The sequence below is a fragment of the Pelodiscus sinensis genome, chromosome 4 (genome assembly GCF_052426305.1).
Source record: "Pelodiscus sinensis isolate ZL-2025 chromosome 4, ASM5242630v1, whole genome shotgun sequence".
Taxonomy (NCBI): domain Eukaryota; kingdom Metazoa; phylum Chordata; order Testudines; family Trionychidae; genus Pelodiscus; species Pelodiscus sinensis.
In genome coordinates this window covers 63,046,099-63,066,357 of record NC_143055.1, presented here as the reverse complement: position 1 = coordinate 63,066,357, position 20,259 = coordinate 63,046,099, and the positions used below count along the sequence as shown (strand labels likewise).

At 40.5% G+C, this 20,259-nt stretch overlaps 1 protein-coding gene across 2 annotated transcripts in view; it reads left to right on the top strand.

Annotated features, from left to right (window-relative positions):
- Positions 1-20,259, top strand: part of TENM3 (teneurin transmembrane protein 3) — a 2,279,325-nt gene that overhangs the window by 652,907 nt on the left and 1,606,159 nt on the right. For both annotated transcript variants that reach the window (XM_075930245.2, XM_075930244.2), the window contains one exon: positions 14,689-14,742. The gene's annotated coding sequence lies outside the window, so the exon portion shown is untranslated. The remainder of the gene's footprint in view (positions 1-14,688; positions 14,743-20,259) is intronic.

Genomic DNA, 20,259 nt, shown 5'->3' with positions numbered 1-20,259 from the left:
AAACATCTGTCCCAGACCACCTTAGAATAATGACTGAAAGGCCTATTTCTCTATGACCTTCCAGTTTTGCATTGCTAACTACTCTGCATTACTGGTCAAGTATACATACAACATCTTTGTCCAAATATCTTTGCGTTTATTGAACATCTTCCAGGGGATCAGAAAGACAAATACAAAGCCAACATAATTAAGATATCCCTCATGGCCAGATTAGAAATGCAGGCTTTCTTAGATTCTATCATCAGGGTGGCCACATCTGTAGTTAGGTAGAAAGTCCCATGGTTCTAATTTTCTGGCTTCTCCAAAAGAATTCTAGGCTATAATTGAGGACTTACCTTTCAAAGGACAAAAACTCTTTCTGACAGCATGCATGCAACTCTATACATCCTCAGGGACTCTCGTGCCACACTGAAAACCCTGGAAATCTATTTACCTGGAACAAAAAAAACAGGGCAGATTTTATACCCAGCACTTCTGCATGCCCAGCCTCAATGCTGGTATGATCAGTGTTGTAAAACAACGGCAGAGAAGACACTGACAAGTCCCAGAGCAGTCATTGATGTCTCAACCAGGCACTTTCAGGCAAGTATTTTGAAATGTTGGTTGACAACACAAGAGCCCCACATACATCCATTGCTGAAGTTGCTTCTCAATTCCAGCCATTTAGGGACCATCTAACACTTTTCTATCTGGTCTAGGGAACCATTACATCTGACAAGCAGGCTATGGAAACCATACACAAGGGATATTCCATCTCCTTCACCAACCTACTCCCATTCCCTTCAGGGACCCATCTCACAAGCACTTGTTAGAGCAGGAAATAAACTTCTGCAACTTCATGATGTAGAACACATACCTGTCACGCCCAGATTTTACTCACACAGGACAAAAAAATAGGTGAATGGAGGCCTATCTTGGACTTATATCTGTTTTAACTTGTGCATCAGAATACAATGCTTCAAGGTGATTACCTTTTAAATTATAATTCCAGCACTGGAGAATCATAGAATACTATAACTAGAAAGGACCTCTAGAGGTCAAGTCCAGTCCCCTGCCCTCATGGCAGGACCCAGTACTGTCTAGACCATCCCTGATAGACATTTAACTAACCTGCTCTTAAATATCTCCAGAGATGGAGATTCTACAGCCTTCCTAGGCAACTTATTCCAGTGTTTAACCACCTTGATACTTAGGAACTTTTTCCCAATGTCCATCCTAAACCTTCCTTGCTACAGTTTGAGTCCATTACTTCTTGTTCTATCCTCAGAGGCCAAGGAGAACAATTTTTCTCCCTCCTCCTTTTGACACCCTTTTAGATACCTGAAAACCATTATCATGTCCCCTCTCAGTCTTCTCTTTTCCAAACTAAACAAGCCCAATTCTTTCAGTCTTCCTTCATAGGTCATGTTCTTTAGACCTTTAATCATTGTTGCTCTTCTCTGGACCTTCCCCAATTTCTCCACATCTTTCTTGAAATGTGGTGCCCAGAACTGGACACAATACTCCAACTGAGGCCTAATCAGCACAGGGTAGAGTGGAAGAATGACTTCTTGTGTCATGCTCATAACACACCTGTTAATGCATCCTAGAATCATGTCTGCTTTTTTTTTTTTTTTTTTTTTTTGCAACAGTGTCACACTGACTCATATTTAGCTTGTGGTCCACTATAACCCCTGATCCCTTCTCTGCTGTACTCCTTCCCAGACAGTCGCTTTCCATTCTGTATGTGTGAAACTTCCTAAGTGGAGTACTTTGCATTTGTCCTTATTAATCTTCATCCTGTTTACCTCAGACCATTTCTCCAATTTGAGCCCCAATTTTCAATCTCCAGGATATGTATTTCCATTTTGCTATTCATCACTCACTTGCCCAGAAGGTTCACACATACACCCCCCCCCCACACACACACAAGGAGTATCCACTATCAATACAAAATTCTCCCCTTTAGATTATCCATTGCCCCATCATTATTTTCCAAGGTTCTTTCTGTAGTCACAGCACATCTTCATAGGCAAGCAGTATTTATATTTCCCTACCTGAAAGCTTCAACACACTGGGAGGCAGCAGATGCCCTCTTTACAAGACTAGTTCTACAAACCAGCTTTTTAAAATCCACCCTAATATTAACCCAATATTTGGAGTTTACAGGTGCATACCTTGCCTGCATCATGGAATCAGAATGTTACCTTAACTAGCCTTATTACAACAGTAAGAATTAGTCCAGAACATGCTTCCAAATGTCCACCAGAATGAGCTTTCAACTCGGAAGGCACATGCCTGCAACTGTGTTCTTTGTGCCGCATGCTGGACTCATATGAGGTGTCTTAAAAACCTGGATCCATTTTGTTTATATTCTTCATGGGCACTCCATCCACTGAAGACTGGCAATGCCCAGCAGGATAAAGAACTCAGTCTCCTAGTGGACAAATCAAACAAATATTTGCATGGGTGTTCCATTCTAACAACACATCCCATTAGTAACTATCACCACAGATGCCTCTAATGGGATGGTGAGCACATCTGGCCCAACTCCCCATCCAGAGCTGATGGTAACTGACGGAGTCCATGCTCCATATAAATCTGCTGGAGCTTTGGACTGTTCAAAATCCATGCCTACATTTTCTGCCCCTCACGTACAACAACTGTACATATCCTTATAGACAACTTGGCCACTACGTTTTACATAAATCACTAGGGCAGGGTCCAATCACAGCAGGCAACGTCAGCAGAAACTTCTACCAGGCACATAGATACATCTGGGCCCAGCAGTCCTCACCATTATATTCCAACAGTGGGGTATAGATCTTTCTTTGATGTCCCACAATACCAAATATCCACAACACGGTTCCTGAGAAGACCCTGGTCAAAATTTCCTGGGGAACAACTTCCTCATGAAATGGGAAATCCTTCTCATGTGTGCCTTCTCTCAGGCTATGTCTAGACTGCTGGCTTCTTTTGGAAGAAGCTTTTCCAGAAGAGATCTTCAGGGTAAAAAAACTTCTTCCAACAGAGAGCGTCCACAGTGCCAAAGTGCACCAAAAAAGCAATCTGCTTTTTTGAAAGATACCATCCACACTGAATGGATGCTATCTCACATTTAAGCTGCGATTACTATGGACAGAGTGGCTACCAGGGTACCAGTGCTTTTTCCTCTTTCCTCTTCTTCTTTTGAAAGAACTCCCTCTTCCCACACATGCCTTTTTCCGAAAGAGTTCTTTTGGAAAAAGGCTTCGTCATCATAGAAAGAGGTTTACCAATGTCAGAAAAAGTTTCTTTCAATTTTTTTTTGAAAGAACATGATTGCAGTGTGGATGTAAGTGAACTTTTCTCGGAAAAATGGCTGTTTTTCCAAAAAACTCTGCAGTATAGACATACCCTCAATTGCAGTACTGACTCATGTTCTTCACAAAATCAAAAAGTACAAGTCTACAGTAATCCTAATTGCATCAACTTGGCCCATAAAACCTGGTGTCACACCACAAACTCTTCCCCTTGTGCCTCACCTGCCCATGTAGGATAACCCCAGCACCCAACATTCCAATTCTCCATTTCAAGGCATGGCTCATGACATTGGAGACATGCTGTTCCAAGAAAGCACAGGACATTTTGTGGAACATTTCTCTATATGGTGCCAGGACAAACAGGTTCCCACACAATTGGCTCCACTACCCACATTACTCACATACATGCTGATGCTCAAAAAATCAGGCCTTTTCATAGCTCACTCAGAGTGCACCTATCTGCCATTACCACCTTTCACTACATGGTAGACGGATTTACTATGTTTGCCCACCTTCTCACTAAAAATTTTCTCAAAGCCAATCAGAATATTTACCCACCCTCAATATGGAAACTTAACCTAGTCTTCTGTACCTTCATGGGAAAACCCTTCTGATATCTAGCCACTTGCTTGCTTTTACACTTGTGTGATCACCACCAAGAAGGTGACTTTCATGAACCTCAGCATGGAGGGCATGTGAGCTGGGTCCCTTGATTGTGAATAGATCTTATACCACATTATTCAAGGACCAGGTAATTTTTCACACACACACACACTGAGTTCATACCAAAATATTCGTTTCCACAATGGAATGTTCTTACGGTGAGTCAATCTCTAAACCAAAATACAGGACTATGTAGCACTTTAAAGACTAACAAGATGGTTTATTAGATGATGAGCTTTCGTGGGCCAGACCTACTTCCTCAGATCAAATAGTGGAAGAAAATAGTCACAGCCATATATACCAAAGGATACAATTAAAAAAACGAACACATATGAAAACGACAAATCACATTTCAGAACAGAACGGGGATGCACGGGGGTGGGGGGGAGGAAGGTGAATGCCTGTGAGTTAATGATATTAGAGGTGGGGAAGGGTAGATATCTGTGAGTTAATAGTATTAGAGGTGATAATTAGGGAAGCTATCTTTGTAATGGGTAAGATAGCTGGAGTCTTTGTTCAGCCCCCCGCGGAGAGTGTCGAATTTTAGCATGAATGCCAGTTCAAGTGCAGTTTTGAATGTCTTCTGAAGTAGGATGCAGGTGAGTAGGTCATTGAGACAGTGTCCTTTCTGGTTGAAATGGCTGTATTTTGTTTCAGCTACACCAGACTAACACGGCTACATTTCTATCACCAATCTCTAAACCAGTAACTTTCAAAATGAATTTCTAACTGTATCTGACAATGCTACCAGGAACATGGCTGAAAGCAGGATCCAAGTCTTCATATGTACTCTACCAGAGCTACATCTACAGCAATATCCTTTCTAAAAAATGTACTTATCATTGATGTGTAAAACAGTTACCTTGCCAATAGTCTAAACACTATGCATTGGAGAAACCATAAAATATTGATGCTCACTTGGGTTGATTGGTGTTACTCGTGCTCTATTAAGCAACTCTGAAGCCTCTTCTCTTTATGAAAGGGCACTGCTCTACAGTCCTCAAAAGCGGAGTTTTCATCTGTGCAATAACAGAGGTTTTTCAAGATGGCCGTCCTTGTGAGTGCTCAACTATCACCCTCTTCCCCCCTGCTTTGGAGTGTCTCCTTTTATCCTCTGGGGCTGAAATGGAACTGGGGGATGGTTTGCTGTGCATACAGGATATCCACTCAGAGTAGGATGAGATAGCTGCTGCATGTGAGTGATCAACCAGGGCACTGCTAGCAGAAGTACAGAGGCACTCAGACATTTAAATTGGAGCTTCACACTATTTGAGATGGTTGTCACTGTTGGATAGTGAAATAATGAAGTTGCAGCCTGTAACTTAATTCCATCCCCTTTTCCATTTTTCTTAGACCTGAGTGTTCCAATCAATGTACATTTTTTCCATTGGATATTTCTTATTACAGATTTTTATCTACATATTTCATAGATGAAATAAGTTTCATTTGTTTTCAATATCATTTTGTATAAGGACACACATCAAATCACCAAATTGTTTTCAATGCAAAAGCAATGAATAAAACTAAGCCTTCAATATGTTCAATAGAAAATGTTATATCAGTACCCATTATAAATGTATGTCCATACTTGGGGGTAGATGCAAATGCTTTGGTTTTAGGATTTTAAAACATCAGCTGATGAAACAGAAGGATATACTAAATTCAAGAAGCTTAGTGTAATCACAAGAAGAGATGGTGGAGTTTGTAAGTGTAACAAACTACTTACCAATATCTCCAGGCTTAAGGGCTTAGCACAGCTTCACAAACTTATGCAGAATGTGAATTCACTGCAAGGAAAAAAAAACCCTCCTCATATCGTAGTGCCTTAAAACCTGAAAGAAACAATCAGCAGAAGTGAGGATCTCACAACCATAAACTAATATTGAATTAGGAACTCAAATGGCCTTTGAACAAATTCAGACTTCTGTAACATTTTCAAAGACCTTTTACAGAATTGTCTATTGACTTCAGGGTAAACTTTGGTGTTTAGTGACCATTGTGACTACACTAATATTGTTGGGAAAATTTTCACCACTGGAATTTCCTGACTTTAAATGTTTGGTGGCATAATATAAAAGTTGCTAATGTGTGTATTTTAATCATTATCTGGGGCATATTATATGCATGCTCCAAAAGGGAAGACAGGTTATATATAAAATATTTGGTGAGAGCTAGGGACACCAAATTTGGTATGCAGCTTCCTCTTACCATAATTTTCAAGCAAGGCCAAGCTTTGGTTGTGCTAAAAAAATCAGAAGTACCTGGAATGGGACTATTTTCCAGAATATCAAAAGGGAGGGGAAATAGAGGAGGGCTACAATACTGCAAAGTAGCCACTGGAGGCAGCAAGCACAGGTTACAGCTATACTGCAGAATGACCACATTGGATAAACACACCTGCAGCAGAGTGCTCAGATGTGGACGAGGCTCTGTGTGTCACTGGCCACTGCAGAAGCTAAGTGGCCCCCTTGCCTCGAACAGTGAAAGATGGGGGAGCCCTCCACCCACTGGCCCCCCAGTCCTTCCACCTCTAATCCCATGGGACCATCCTGGGGGTCGGGAAGCATAGGCTGGCAAACCCTTGAAGACTTCCCCCCTGCCCCAGAGGACAGGCTACATCCCGGGGGGAGGAGGAGCTGCAGGCCAGGGCCAACTTCCAGACCCTTTCCCCTCCCCCAGACAGGCTGCAGGGGTCCAATGAAGAATCAGTAGCTGGGCAATGCAGCCTTAGGGAGGAGCAACCACCAGATCAGTGCCATCCTCACTACTACTGATGTCCTTGGTATGACCCCGCCCCCCCCCCCAAATCTCTCATCTCTCAGCCACCTGCCCTGACTCTGGAATCTTGCAGCCCACTACCCCAAGCCCAACATACGCTCAACTTCCTGCCCTGAGTCCCATCATTTAAATAAATCATGTATCCTTTACATTTTTTAAAAAATTGCTTTAGTTAAGAAATGGAGCAATGCCGAGTACATCTGCTAGTTAAAAAGAAACGGGTTGAAATGACATAATGATCTCACATAAAACCTTGTTAAGACTTTTGTCATGACCCTCTATTTTGAACAAAATGATTATAGCATAATTTTACCCATAGAATTATACTTGAGAACTCTGATTACTTTATTGCAATTTGCAGATTTTGCTTTCTATTTCCATATTGACTTTTTTTATATTATTCGTCCCCTTCTGAACTTTGTTCAGTGTACAATCCACTTGAATTCTTTCTTTGATTTTCTTCCAACCATGGAAGATTGATAACATGCACAAGAAAAGAATAAATCCACTAAACTTCATATTTTGTATATTTACAATTAACATAATTCCTCTAAAAAGGAAATTTTGGTAATCTAAAATAAATATTTCCTGGATAGCCTAGATCAGTGTAAAATTTCAATAGTTCCAATTTAATCTTTCCCTGAAAGATAGGAAAGAATTTGTACATCTTTCAGTAGATAATGCATGTGAGCAGATTTAGCATATGTAAAGTTCTGAGTACCTAAGCATTCCCAACAATGAGATGTACAAACTGAATGAGCTCAGCTCAGACTATTGACTCATAGCTCTGACATATCATATGGATATTAGCTTATTAGCAATGGTGCTTGGGGAATTTTTTGTCAGTAATAAAGGCAATACAAAAGCATATTTGAAGTTAAGACTTTGAAACACTTACATGATATGAAAACACCAATAGATGTAGGCTGGCCAGCAGTGTTCCCACTTAGGTTTCCAGCCATGAGTGGAGTTAGTTTTGTCATGTGCACCAATAATGAAGTCATGTATGGATGTGTGACACCCCAGTGCTTGCCAGTTACTAACCAAAATCCTAGATATTTTATATATAATGAAGGGAAGAATTCTAAAGCAAGGTATAATAAACAAGGTGCATGACTTTAAATATTTAATATGAAAACAAATAAAAATAAAATTAATAATGCACACTTTTTGGGAGCCATTTGTTATCTTATTAAAAAGGGGTCTGCGCTTGTCTTTGCCAAGAATGTGGAATTGAAAGCACTGGGGTCTGAGCTGGCAAGGATTGGATTGGGATGTTGGGATAGATGTTTCAGCCACTGGCTAAATATTATTTTGTATGCACATATTGCTCCCTATAACCCAAAAAACAGGAGTTTTAAAAAAAATACATTTTAATTCTGTTTACCTATGTCAAATCTTTCAGACAATTTGCTTTGCCATTCATCAAAGCTGGTGTGATTTGACTCAGGGAATGGACTTAGGAATAATACCCTGCATATTTTATTCATTTATTTTTATTTCTGTGTAACATGGGTGGATAGCAAGCTTCAGCATTTTAGCACCAAGTTTGTACAGTCTCTTTCTTAGATCTGAATTGCTCTCTCTGTTCTATGGGTGCTTCCTGCCTGGTACTCTGAAGAGAGCCAGGCAGCTGAAGTTACCTGGGGAAAAGGGATGGAGGAGATAGGGAGGTGCCACTTTTACCCAAAGAAGCCCAGCACCTAGGAGAGCTACCTTTCAGAGGAGGGAATTGAGGGGACAGGGAGCTTCCCCCACTCTTATTCAAAGAAGCTTAGCACATGGGGTTGCCTGGGAGGGAAAGAGAGGATAGGGAGACAAAGGAGCTCAGCATATGGGGTTGCCTGGAAGGGGATATGGAACTGGTATAATGCTTGAATTTGCAGGCACACTCACTGCTGACAGCCTAGCTGCCTGTACTGGCTGAGAAGGAGGTGGTGCCACTTCTACAGGCACAGTGATGGCAGCTGGAGCTGCCTGAGAAACTGCACTTTAACCTCTGCCTCCTGACTCCCCTGTTCACTCCCCCACTCCTATTCCCCTCACCAAGCCCATCCGCTTACCTTTTCCCGCTTTCTCCATCTACAAGGTCAGGACTCAGGAGGAGGTAGCTAATTAGTGCAGACATACTGCATGACTCCACTAATGAAGTAGGCAGGTCTTAATTTCTTCCTATGTAGGTGCTCAGTCACCTACTTTATAGGGAACTAATGGTGGCAAGGAATCAGTTTTCAATTGGAATGCCTGGTCAAAAAGGGATCCTGGAAGCTTTGATTGGCAACACCGACTGAGCTGTTAAAGTCCTGTTGCCAGTGCAGCAAGGCTGACGAAGGCTTCCTCCCTGCCCTGATTCAATGTGGCTCCTAGGAAGTGGCTGGCAGGTCCATGGGGCTCCTAGGCATATGGGTAACCTGGGAGGCTCCACACATCATCCCAACCCCAAACATTGTTCCCATAGCTCTCACTATCTGGGAACCACAACCAGTGGAAGTTGCAGCAGTGCCTGTGGGCTGGGAACCACAACCAGTGGAAGTTGCAGCCTCCCTGCCCCCCTCCCCAAGAGCTTTAGGGACCTTCTGGCCAGTTCCCAGGAGCTGCTGTAACTAAGCACCCCTTGGACCACTTCCTGCACCTCAAACTCCTAAGCACTGGCTCTGCCCCCAGCCCTGTGCCCTCTCCCACACCCAAATTCCTCCCATAGCCTGCATCCTCAATCCCTTGTTTCCAGCCCAGAGCCCTCTCCTGAACTCCAAACCTCTAATTCCCAATCTCACCCCAGAGCCATCATCCCCCTGCCTGGTGAAAGTGGAGGAGAGGGGATGGAGGAGAGGGGCAGGACAAAGGCATTTGATTCTGGGCCATTAGAAAGCTGACAACCCTAAACAGAAGTGAGGACTGCTTGCTTAAGTTTTAAGAAGTCTTCCCATGAAAACGTTCCTCCTCATTTAGGGCTTCATTCTGCCACTTTCGTACATCACAACTACTTAATCTGAAAGGGGTCCCACTGGAATCAATGGCACTGTTTTGAAAAGTACAGTTCTGTTTAGTGTGAATAAGTAGCAGAATCAACTCCCTTCTCTAAGGCTTAATTGGCATGACAGTCTACACAGTTGTTGCTCAAATGAAAGGAAACACGTCATCAGCAAGAATGATGCACCCAGGATGATGTAACTTGCTGTGTTTGAGAATTTGATCTTAAAGGCCAATTTGTCATTCCTGAGCCAATTGCAAGTTCTTGTATAATGTGATGCCATCTTGGCTCTCTCTCCTCTCTCCCAGGGCAGGTACATTTTTCTTTATTCATGCATGCATGTCACTTGAAAGCTCAGTAATGTTGCTAGGCCCTTCTTGACAAAATAACCAGCTGCCTCCTTTAAAAGGAAAAGTGCATCTGTTCTGTCAGTCATTTCCTCTCCCTTCTTCCCAATCAGTCAGTCCTCCACCATAGTGATGGATTCAGTCTCCTTGCCATTATTAGCTCTTCAAATTCAGAGCTTGGAAGAGTTCCAGGCTGAAGCCTCTCACAAACCCCCTGCAGCTCATCAGTTATATTGCCCCTCAGACGAAGGCCTTTCCAAAGGGTAGCTGCCAAGTTTTGTGCACCAGCATGTCTGACATTTAATGAGAACCTTTTAATTAATTTGCATAATTGCAAAACATGCATATAACCATTAAACTTCAACTTTATGATCATTGTGCCCTGTCTCAAGCAGTGACAGTGGGATAGTCAGCTACTCCAAATTTTTAAGTCTGGTGTGTTTGGATGCTGGCAGGCATATGGGGCCTTTGGCTAGAGAGATGAGTGCAAGAGAGAAGGGAGTGGGTGGATGCTGAAGGGTGTTGAGAACAGGGTTCTGGCATCTGTGGTGGATGGCTATCTGGAATATCATGAGGTGGCCAGGGAAGTTAGAACTGGAACTGAGGGATATCTAGAAGAATAGGTGCTGGGGAACCTGAGGTATTAGGGTAGCTGGAGTTGCGTGTTGGTGTGAGTCAGGGGTAGGGATCCTTTTTTAAGTCAGGGCCACTGGCCCAAAGAAAAAGTCAGGAGCCACACATGTGAGGAGCAAAACAAAAACTGCCCCACACCCTTCACTGATGTGGCCCCTCACTGAGAAGGAGAAGGACTCACTTCCCATGTTCCCCTCACAGACCAGAGCCTTGGGGTGGCCTAAGATAGTAGATTGTGTGCCTCACGGGCAGGATCTGCAGTACCAGTGCCAGCTCCCCAATACTTGTGGGGATGCTGAGCCTCAGGGGCCAGATTCAGGCAAGCCGGAGCTACACTGGACCCCTTGGAGTTAGGTTCCCCTCCACTGGTGTAGGTGATATTGCTTGGATGCTTGGCTTTTTGCAGAAACTGGATGGTGTGGGGGCGAATACCACTGCTAAAGGAAAAGAGATACAGAGGTGGAGTAGGTAGATATGGAGGTGTATGGGTCCTCAACTTGTGCTACTGACTTCCCCACCCCTTCTTCCTGCATGATATCTTGCAAGCAGAGCAGTGAGAGAAGAGCTGGATAGCTGCCTGTTCTTCAGGCACTAGAGTAGCCCTAAATAGCTGAAAAGTGGAATTGAATGTAGATGCCAGCTGCCTGCCTGCCCCTTAGCTGGATGGATGAGAACCCTGCTGAGACCTGGACATGCAGATCTGTTAAACTGATTACATTTGGCAGCCCTGCTTAAACCACGATTATTTTAAACAGGGAAGGCATTTCAGTTAGGTCAGCAACAGCTATGAATCTGACAGTGTTCACAGGTGCTTTATAGGATACAACATCCTGACTTCTTATTTTTCCTTTAACCCTTATGCTAAAAATTAAAAATGAAAATCCTAATCTTCCATGGAAGGCCACCTAAAAAGGGGAATAAATGAAGTGTATCCTTGGAGAAAGATGCAGAGCCAACAAAGTGTAAAATAAATTATCAGCTAACTTGGCTGGCTTTGAACTTTGTCCTGAGCCATCTTATACCTCTGAAGATCTCTTGTTGCATTTGTGGATTTTTTTTTTAAATCTATGAAGCCACTATATATTCTTCCTTCAATCCCTCTTTAAAAATCACTGCTGCTGGCATTCCTACATTGGCAATATACATATGTCCTGCAACTGCTGCTAATAGTACTCACGTTTATTACCCTGACACTCTTATTATTCTGCCTCCTGCACTTTCTTGTTTGCTCTCATTACCTTTTGCATTGCATCATATTGTTTCTTTGGGGCATGGCCTTCCTTTTTGTTACCTGTGTGTACAGTGCATATCACAATTGGGCCCTTTTCTTTGGTTAGAGCATCTTAGTGCTTGTACCATGAAAATAATTAACATCTAATGACTACAAACAGCTCAACTTAATCCCCAACAGAAATCCCAAATTGTGTTGACTGTAATAGGGTAGCTCAGTTGGTAAGTAGAACTGGAGAGCTGAACCCAGTCCAGGTGCTCACAGTTTGGTCAATTAAGTGGGCAGAGATGCACCTGGTGGCTATAAACAATCAATCAGAAGAAGTGCAAGAGAGCAGCCAGAGATAGAAAATGGTTACTGGTGGAGGGTGAAGGCAGGAGGCCACCAAGAGGGATTGGTGGCTGGTATCATGAAGCCAGGGCCAAAGGGATGGAGGAGTAGCAGAGGGAGATGCATGGTGATTCAGGGCTGCAGCCTAGTTCCAGAGAGCTGAAGGAAGGGGCTAATATGGATATCTCCTCACCTCAAAGAACACTGAATCAGTTGTGTGAAACTGGCATGGGGGCAGGGAAGAAAGTTTCCCATTGGTAAGAACAGTTTGCAGTCTAGGTGGCATATGATGAAACTGAGTCTGCTTTGGATTGTGTTTTAGGGGTTTTGTTAAGGATCCTTTAGACTGTTCTGTTGTTAAACCATACTGATGGGCTTAAGGAAAAAGTTGCATGATATTACTGGGGAATGAAAAAGGAAACTGAGGTGTTGAACAACTTGCTGGGCTACCAAGAGGGAGTGCCAAGGAGAGAGCCATATGGTTACATTGATCATGAGCCAAATTATTTTTTTTTCATACCAGTGAACTAGTGCCATTTCTTACAATAGGACCCACTTGTGAGGATAATTATACTTATTCAGAGTTCTGTTGACTGCAGTTGAATTGTATTGGTACAGCTAAGGCCCTTTATCCTTTAAAGAATTATGTATGTTCTGTGTAACCCCACTGAAATCAGTGGCACTACATGTGCATAAAATTAAGCATGTCTCAGTCTTTGTGACCTCAGGGAATAATGACTAGAATTTGGCCTAATTTCTTATGCCTCTTTAGTTATTAGATGCTGTTAAGCTAAAATATAATATAAACCCATTCTAACACAGGATAGAATTAAAATAGTCTTAATGTTCATACTAACTTTCATAAAATGTAGTAAAATATGCTTTTAACTATCTTTGAAATTTTTAGTGGTTAGACTTGCTCTTTTTTTAAATACAATCTTTGTTTTGGTTATTCCGCTGGCAAATAAAGTGAGTTTAACAAATCTATTTATTACAATTTATACTAAACAATAACTTTGGTGTATGAAACATGAAATATTGCATGGTGTGGTGGTTACAATAAAGTGGCATTGAATAGGGTATGGGATGCTTATATAAAAAAGAAATAGAACAGTATTTTCAGAGGAGAAGTGTGTAAAGTTCAGACACATGATCTTTAATTTGTAAATATTTACATTACTTTAGCCCACTAAAGCAATTTGCTTTAAAATAAGATGGCAGGATTAATCAAAATAAATCTAAGTGCTCAGGCCTGGATGTAGTATATTTCACACATACTAACTCCTCCCTTAATATTGCAGTTATGTTCCTGAAATCTCTACTTTAAGGAAAACTGTTATACCACCCCAATTTCCCATTGGAATTCATGTATGTGGCAGGGGAAGGTTATCTTTCAGCATGTAGTGAACAAAGCTGGCAACCAAAATTATAAGGGATCATCGCACAACTTTAAAGAGCATGTGATCTAATAAATAAGCAAGATAACAATGAAACAATGTTAACTGGGACAATGTTTAGTAAGGAGTTACCGTACCTAACTTCAAGCTTGGGAGAAGTCTCATTGTTTTCAACAGGGCTCATGTTCTTGAAAGGAACCATGTATTCAACTCCTTTGTGGACTAGGGCCTAAGGCCCTGATTTTGAAAATCCCATGCTGGAAGTATTGCTTACTATTGTATAGGCTAGTCAGTGAAGAACACGGTAAAAGTCTGTAATCTGGGGCCTAAGGATAGATTAAAAAAAAAACCCCTCCCCATTCCCAACATAAAATCTTGTCCATTTTTTAAAGAATAAAAATAACTTACAAGCTATGAAATATTGATTTTTTTTTTCACATTTAAACCCATCCTTGCCAAAAATGGACAGCTAAAGTACTAAAAGAAAATCTGTTCTCATGTTTATTGCTGGATGTGGAATGTGAATATTAAAATCTGTTTTCACAAGACTTCTATCCCAGTTTTGTGGATCAAAGAGATGAGCTTCTTGACTGATATCAATAGAGGTAGGACCACTGACTATCAGCTGAGAATCTGGCCCTAGACAAAGGGTTTTTTTTCCCCCTCATGAATGGTGTTTATAAGAAATAATGTGGACAAAACACATAACAAGTGGCAATGCTTTCTCACTGATTGCTTCTTAAAAGGCTTAAGGGTTTTTTTGTTTTTCATTTTATTGAGGTGTGTTTTTTTTTTTTTTTTTTTTTTGGAAGTAGCTGAAAATATTTCCATGATCCCTATGACACATTTCAGCTTTTTCTAAGTCGGTACCTGTATTGAGGCATAATTTTCATTTTCTCTGCACTTATGGTTCTTGATTCATGAAAAGAAACTAAAATGGGGACATTATGGTGTTATATTTCTTTCTTATGGGTAGGAGATGATTCTTATTAGCTGTTACAATAAACTTTGAATTGCATTTTAAATTAACATATTCATGTATTTGATTTCTTAACAGGCACTAACTTCAAGCTGCCGTTGTGAATATAGTATCTTCTGCAAGCAAATAACAGTAAGTAGTTGTGTATATTATAACTTAAAAAGATGTTATCTCTGGTTTTTGATTCCCTTATTATGTAAATGTGGTGTGTGTTAAACCTAATGATTATACATTGATCATCCTTTGATTAAATATTTCCATTTGTGCTGCTTATATGACAATCTGAAATTAGGTCAGCAATGTATGGATTACAAAAAGAATAGATACATAAAGTGAAGAGCTGGCCTATCTGTCTCCACTATAGCTGGTGGGACACCAGCAGTTTGCGTTCCCTGACCTAATCTTAAACCCTGTCTTTTATAGGGTGTTACTATATAAAGATCCCCATTTCCAAGGGACGAATACTTTCTTATGGTTAAATTTTTCAGTGTGTTCTCTCTTTCTAATTACTTGTGCAATTTCTTTTGTGGTCCTCCACTTATCTGAATTTAAAAAAGGAATGTCTAATCTGTTTGTTATTACCAGCAACTGAAAACCAACAGTTTCTAATGAGTTAAAAACATCTTTCATATCCAATGGGTCACTATTTCCTCCATTACAGAACTCCTCTTTAATAGCAATTGTTCCTTATTGATCACCCAATCCATTACATAAAATATCTGCTGTAACAGGTATTCCTTATTAAACATTGTATTGTTTGTAACCTGCTTCTATAGAAATGTTTAGTACTTTGAAGGGATATTTTCCCTAGATACGTGGATTCTCATAGATTTGGATATGCTGAAGATAACCAGTGTCCCAACACACAATCTCATTTAAAAAAAAAAAAATCGCAAATACAAAGTTAATCCTGCAGGTTAAGAAGCGCTCTAATCCTGAGAAGTCAAATACATTTATTGCTAACATCATGAGGATTCTGTAGGAGTATTTAATATATTTAATTTTCCACAAAAAGAGGTCTTGGAATGTTATTGTTGACTGACTAAAATGCATTCTTAAAGCCTGTTATGACTGCCTTGTTATGGCTTTTAACAACTCAAAGGTTTTTTTCTTTTTTTTTTTTTTTTTTTGTAAGTTTAGTGGATCAGCTGAAGGTCACACAGTGATGAGGTTAAAATAAGTCAGAAATAAAGATTGTCCTTTGCGTACATTGTTTTGATTTAAAAGCATTGTGTAAATATCCCTGAATCTGTCTTGAGCAGGAAAGAGAAATTGTGCAGGCAATCTCTTCAAATGGGGTTTCTCTCATGACCTGCCGTGTGTGAATATAGTCCGCTTCAGACTGTTGCATGTCCATGACAAGTTCCTGCTGAGTAACTTTTGTGAAAGATCACCAGCTCTGCATGTGGAAGATGATGATGCTATCAAATGGGAGGGCTCATATGCTGAGAGAGAAGTTTGAAAGGATTTTGAGAGACATTCTTTTATAGGCTTCTCTACTGACTTGCTAAGTAATTTTTTGGGTGGTTGTGGGTGGGTGGTGGAAAATGGAAGCCTTTGTTTCTTCATCTGCAAACTGGGAAAATTATATCTACAACACACATGGATGCATTTCTTTCATAGTTTTTAAAATCTCTAATATATGTAGATTAAAGGTGAATAAATAGGAAGGAATTAACTTTCTCATGGCTGGCTATCTACTGAATACCTGTTAGGTTGTGGGCTTCAGTAGAGGGTGGTTCTTCTCCCCCATCCCCACACAGATCAGGACATAAAATTCCACAGAACTAGGATTACTATTTATGGTGTTATCACAGTTCAGCAGGTGCTAGTATTTTTTTGTCACTGAGATAAAAGTAGTAACCTACCATAAAAGTTTGAACTGATCATGCCTATAACATTTCCAATTTCATCTGTTACCTCAGTGTTCACATCTGACTGGTCCATGATGCTCACTTGTGAAAATTTAAAAGAACTTTTATATATTCTACCATATGCACTTAAAAGTTGCTTCCATAAATGTCTGCATAGAAACCTCATTACACACTTTCAAAACTCCATTTGCCAACAGAAAACTTGACACACAAGACTGCTGGTCAGTGAATCCACTGCCCATTATGTTGATTAATTGTGACTCCTTTCTTTTTTGCACTCTATCATCTTTCATCTGTTTATAAGCTGTTTGGAGCAAAAAGTGGTCTTTTTGTTCTGTTTATAGTGTGCATAATGAGGTTCTGGTCCACAACTAGCACTCTGAAATGCTAAGAATTCAACTAATAATAAATTTGTATGGTCATGTTCACATAACTAAGGGAAATCTCTTTCCCATAGTAAATGAAATAAAGACCATCTGTATCTTAAGTCATACTCACTTGGTTGATTCCTATCTAAGCTGTGTAATAATTGATTTTTTTTTCTTTGCTGAAAAGCAGCATTGTTAACATGGATTCAAAGTGGTTATAATGCTCTGGGATCCATAATTTCAAGGGTAACTTGCACAAATGGGGGTCATAACTAAAAGCTCTTCAGCTACCAGAGTACCCATTAAACTGTAAGAACACTCAAAAAGCCTTTGGGGGCAGATAAAATAGAAAATGAAGGAGCAAAGGATAGTCTTAAAAGTATCACTTATCCTAAATATCTTCATTTTAGTAATATCTTATTATTTGTATCATCTTCATGTGTAACTTGATTTTTAAGAAACAATGCTGTCCATTTCTTGAAAAAAGGTTGCTGTCTTGATATTTTCAGTTTGTAAGGGGATATAATGCTTGTGCTTTACATAAAGCAATATGTTCTTTCACAATAAAATATATTTAGGTGGCTTCACTGAAGTTCAGGTTCCAATAGAGCTAAAATTATTTTCTAGTTCTCTCTTCTGGCCTTTGCAATGCAAATATCTGGCTTAGATGTAGGTAAGCCAAATAGCAGGGACTGTATTTAGCCATCCTTAGAGTAATGACTTGGGGATATGACAACTCCAGAGGAATAACTTCATGGGATTCCAAAATTTGCCATTGTACTATTTCTGAGGAGATAATAAAGCTAATGTGGGAGGTAGGAAGAGAAGTGGTTTGCAATTCCCTCTAGACAATCAAATCTCTAAATGTCAGAAGTTAAATGAGTCCAATGGTGGTAAGCTGGACTAAATGCAACTATGATAACATTTAACCAGTAAAAAACAGGACTATGTAGCACTTTAAAGACTAACAAGATGGCTTACTAGGTGATGAGCTTTCATGGGCTAGACCCACTTCCTCAGATCAAATTGTGGAAGAAAATTGTCACAACCATATATACCAAAGGATACAATCAAAAAAATGAACACATATGAAAATGACAATCACATTTCAGAACAGAAGGGGGATGAGGAGGGGAGGTAAATGTCTGTGTGCTAATAATATTAGAGGTGATAATTGGGGAAGCTATCTTTGTAACTAGTATGAGAACTAATGTCTTTGTTTAGACCTAGGTGATAAGTGTTGAATTTAAGTATGAATGACAGTTCAGAGGATTCTCTTTCAAGTCTGGTATGAAAAGGTCTTTGAAGCAGCATGCAGGTAATCAAATCATTGAGACAATGCCCTTTCTGGTTGAAATGGCAAGAAACTGTTTTTTCTTTGTGATCCTGTCTTGTGGGCACTGATTCTTTGAAGTGTCTGAGACATTTGTCCAATGTACAAAGCAGACGAACACTTTTGGCACAAATTATATTTCTGGATGAGCAGGAATGTGTTCTTGATCTTATAACTCAATTGATTAGGTCCAATAATGGTATCAGCAGAGTGAATATGCGGACAAAGCTGGCAACGGGGTTTGTTGCAAGGGAAGGTTCCAGGGTTGGTATTAGTGTGGTATGTCCTGAGGTGGTTGGTAAGCATCGTCTTGAGGTTAGGTGGTTGTCTATAGGAGACTAGGGGTCTGTAACTAATTAAAGAGGGTAGGTGAGGGGACCACTGCATTCCAGCCGCACTGAAGTAACTCCTGGGCTGGAGTGCCCTTCCCACTATGGAGAACCCCTGGCTGGCTGGAGAACCCCTACTTTGTGGTGGGCCCCATGGGGCTGCAACAGCTTCCTGCCTACAGCAGGTGGGGAGCTGCTCCAGCCCCCAGTGGATAACTGGGACTGATCAATCATTCACATACCTGGCATGAAGCCATAGGAGTCCAGGATAAGTGAGTCTCAGAAATGCATTGGGCTTCAGTTTGAGGGAAAGTAAATCCAACAAAAAATGAAGGCAGTTTTATGTAGGCAGTAATGTAAAATATTGCTTCTTGTTCAGCATTCAAATATGTGAAAAGTTATGCAGACTATATAACAAAACAGTTTTAACACCACCTCAGCAATTATCCAGGTAACAATGCCTGCAGTATCAGTATTGTAAATAGCATATTTCAAGATAAATCAATATAGTGCTACCTCAGCATTTCTAAAAGTCTCTATGATTACTAGGGCACTGACTGGGAGAGGAAAACGTGTGGAAGGTAATTAGAATGACCTTACACTATTGAGCTGCTGAATGGTGCTGGATCATTGTTCAGTACTGACAGTTGTTCTATAGGACTGTGCATGTTAGCACAGTATTCATACGGCTATCAACACCAGCAGCAAGAATCTAAATAGTAGACCAGTCCTTCCATTTGAGTACAATGTTTGGCTCTGAGTCTTAAGAGAAATTAAAGATACGTTGCTTTGTGTTAAATTTCTATTTTTCTTGCTCTCTCTTTTTTTTTTTTTTTTTTTTTTTTCCCCCTTTGGTGCTATAAGGTTTTTAAAGCTGTACATTTGTATTAGAGCATGTTAGGCCATCTGTATATTAAGGTCTTATTTAGAGATAGGTATGCTGCTTCCCCTAAGCTTTTGTGTCTAGGTTGTTCATCTGTCCTGTGTGGTGTTAAAAGTAATATTTGTCTGTGTTGCTTTTTAACATAGTTTCATGGTTGGTCCATTTTTCCTCAAGCCTGTAGAATGTATTGTATTTTGAAAAATGTGATTAAGCAGCTTGTGCAACACCAGTGATTTTTTTTTCCAAACATTAATTCACCTTCACATTTTCTATGTGTGTGCTCTTTGCTCTTATGAGTGCATGTTTTCAGCATTATGGGTGTAGTGAGGTGAAATGACACATTTTGTCTGTATGAAATAAGTACAGTGCTGAACCCTGGAACCTCTCTAGGAATGTGAATTGTGTTCTGTTGCTAGTTCTGCCGCTAACTGTACTATGTGACCTTGGGTAAGTCTCAAAGGCTCAATTTTCAAAGGTGGCTTAATTTGGAATACCTTCATGTGTTGGGTAGACATCTTCAATGCATTTAAGTCTTTCAAAGTTGGGTACTCAAACTGTAGCAGCGAAATTTGTGGACACTTTTTCCTTTAACTTCTCAGGACCTCCAATTGTAATCAGGGTGATTGTTCAGTGTTTATAAAATGCTGTAGAATTTTTGGGTGGAAGGTGCTCGTAGTGGGGTGGAATGGCCACCCAATGACCCTGAAGAGGAAATTCCCCTTCACAGCCAAGGGATATAAAAAGACTTCCTGCAAGGCCAGTGGGAAGCTGGCCAGAGGTACTTTCTCCCCAGCCAGTAAGGGAGCCAGAGGTCTTCACCTCCCTGACAGCTGAGGAGCCAGCAGCCTCCTGACCCATGGAT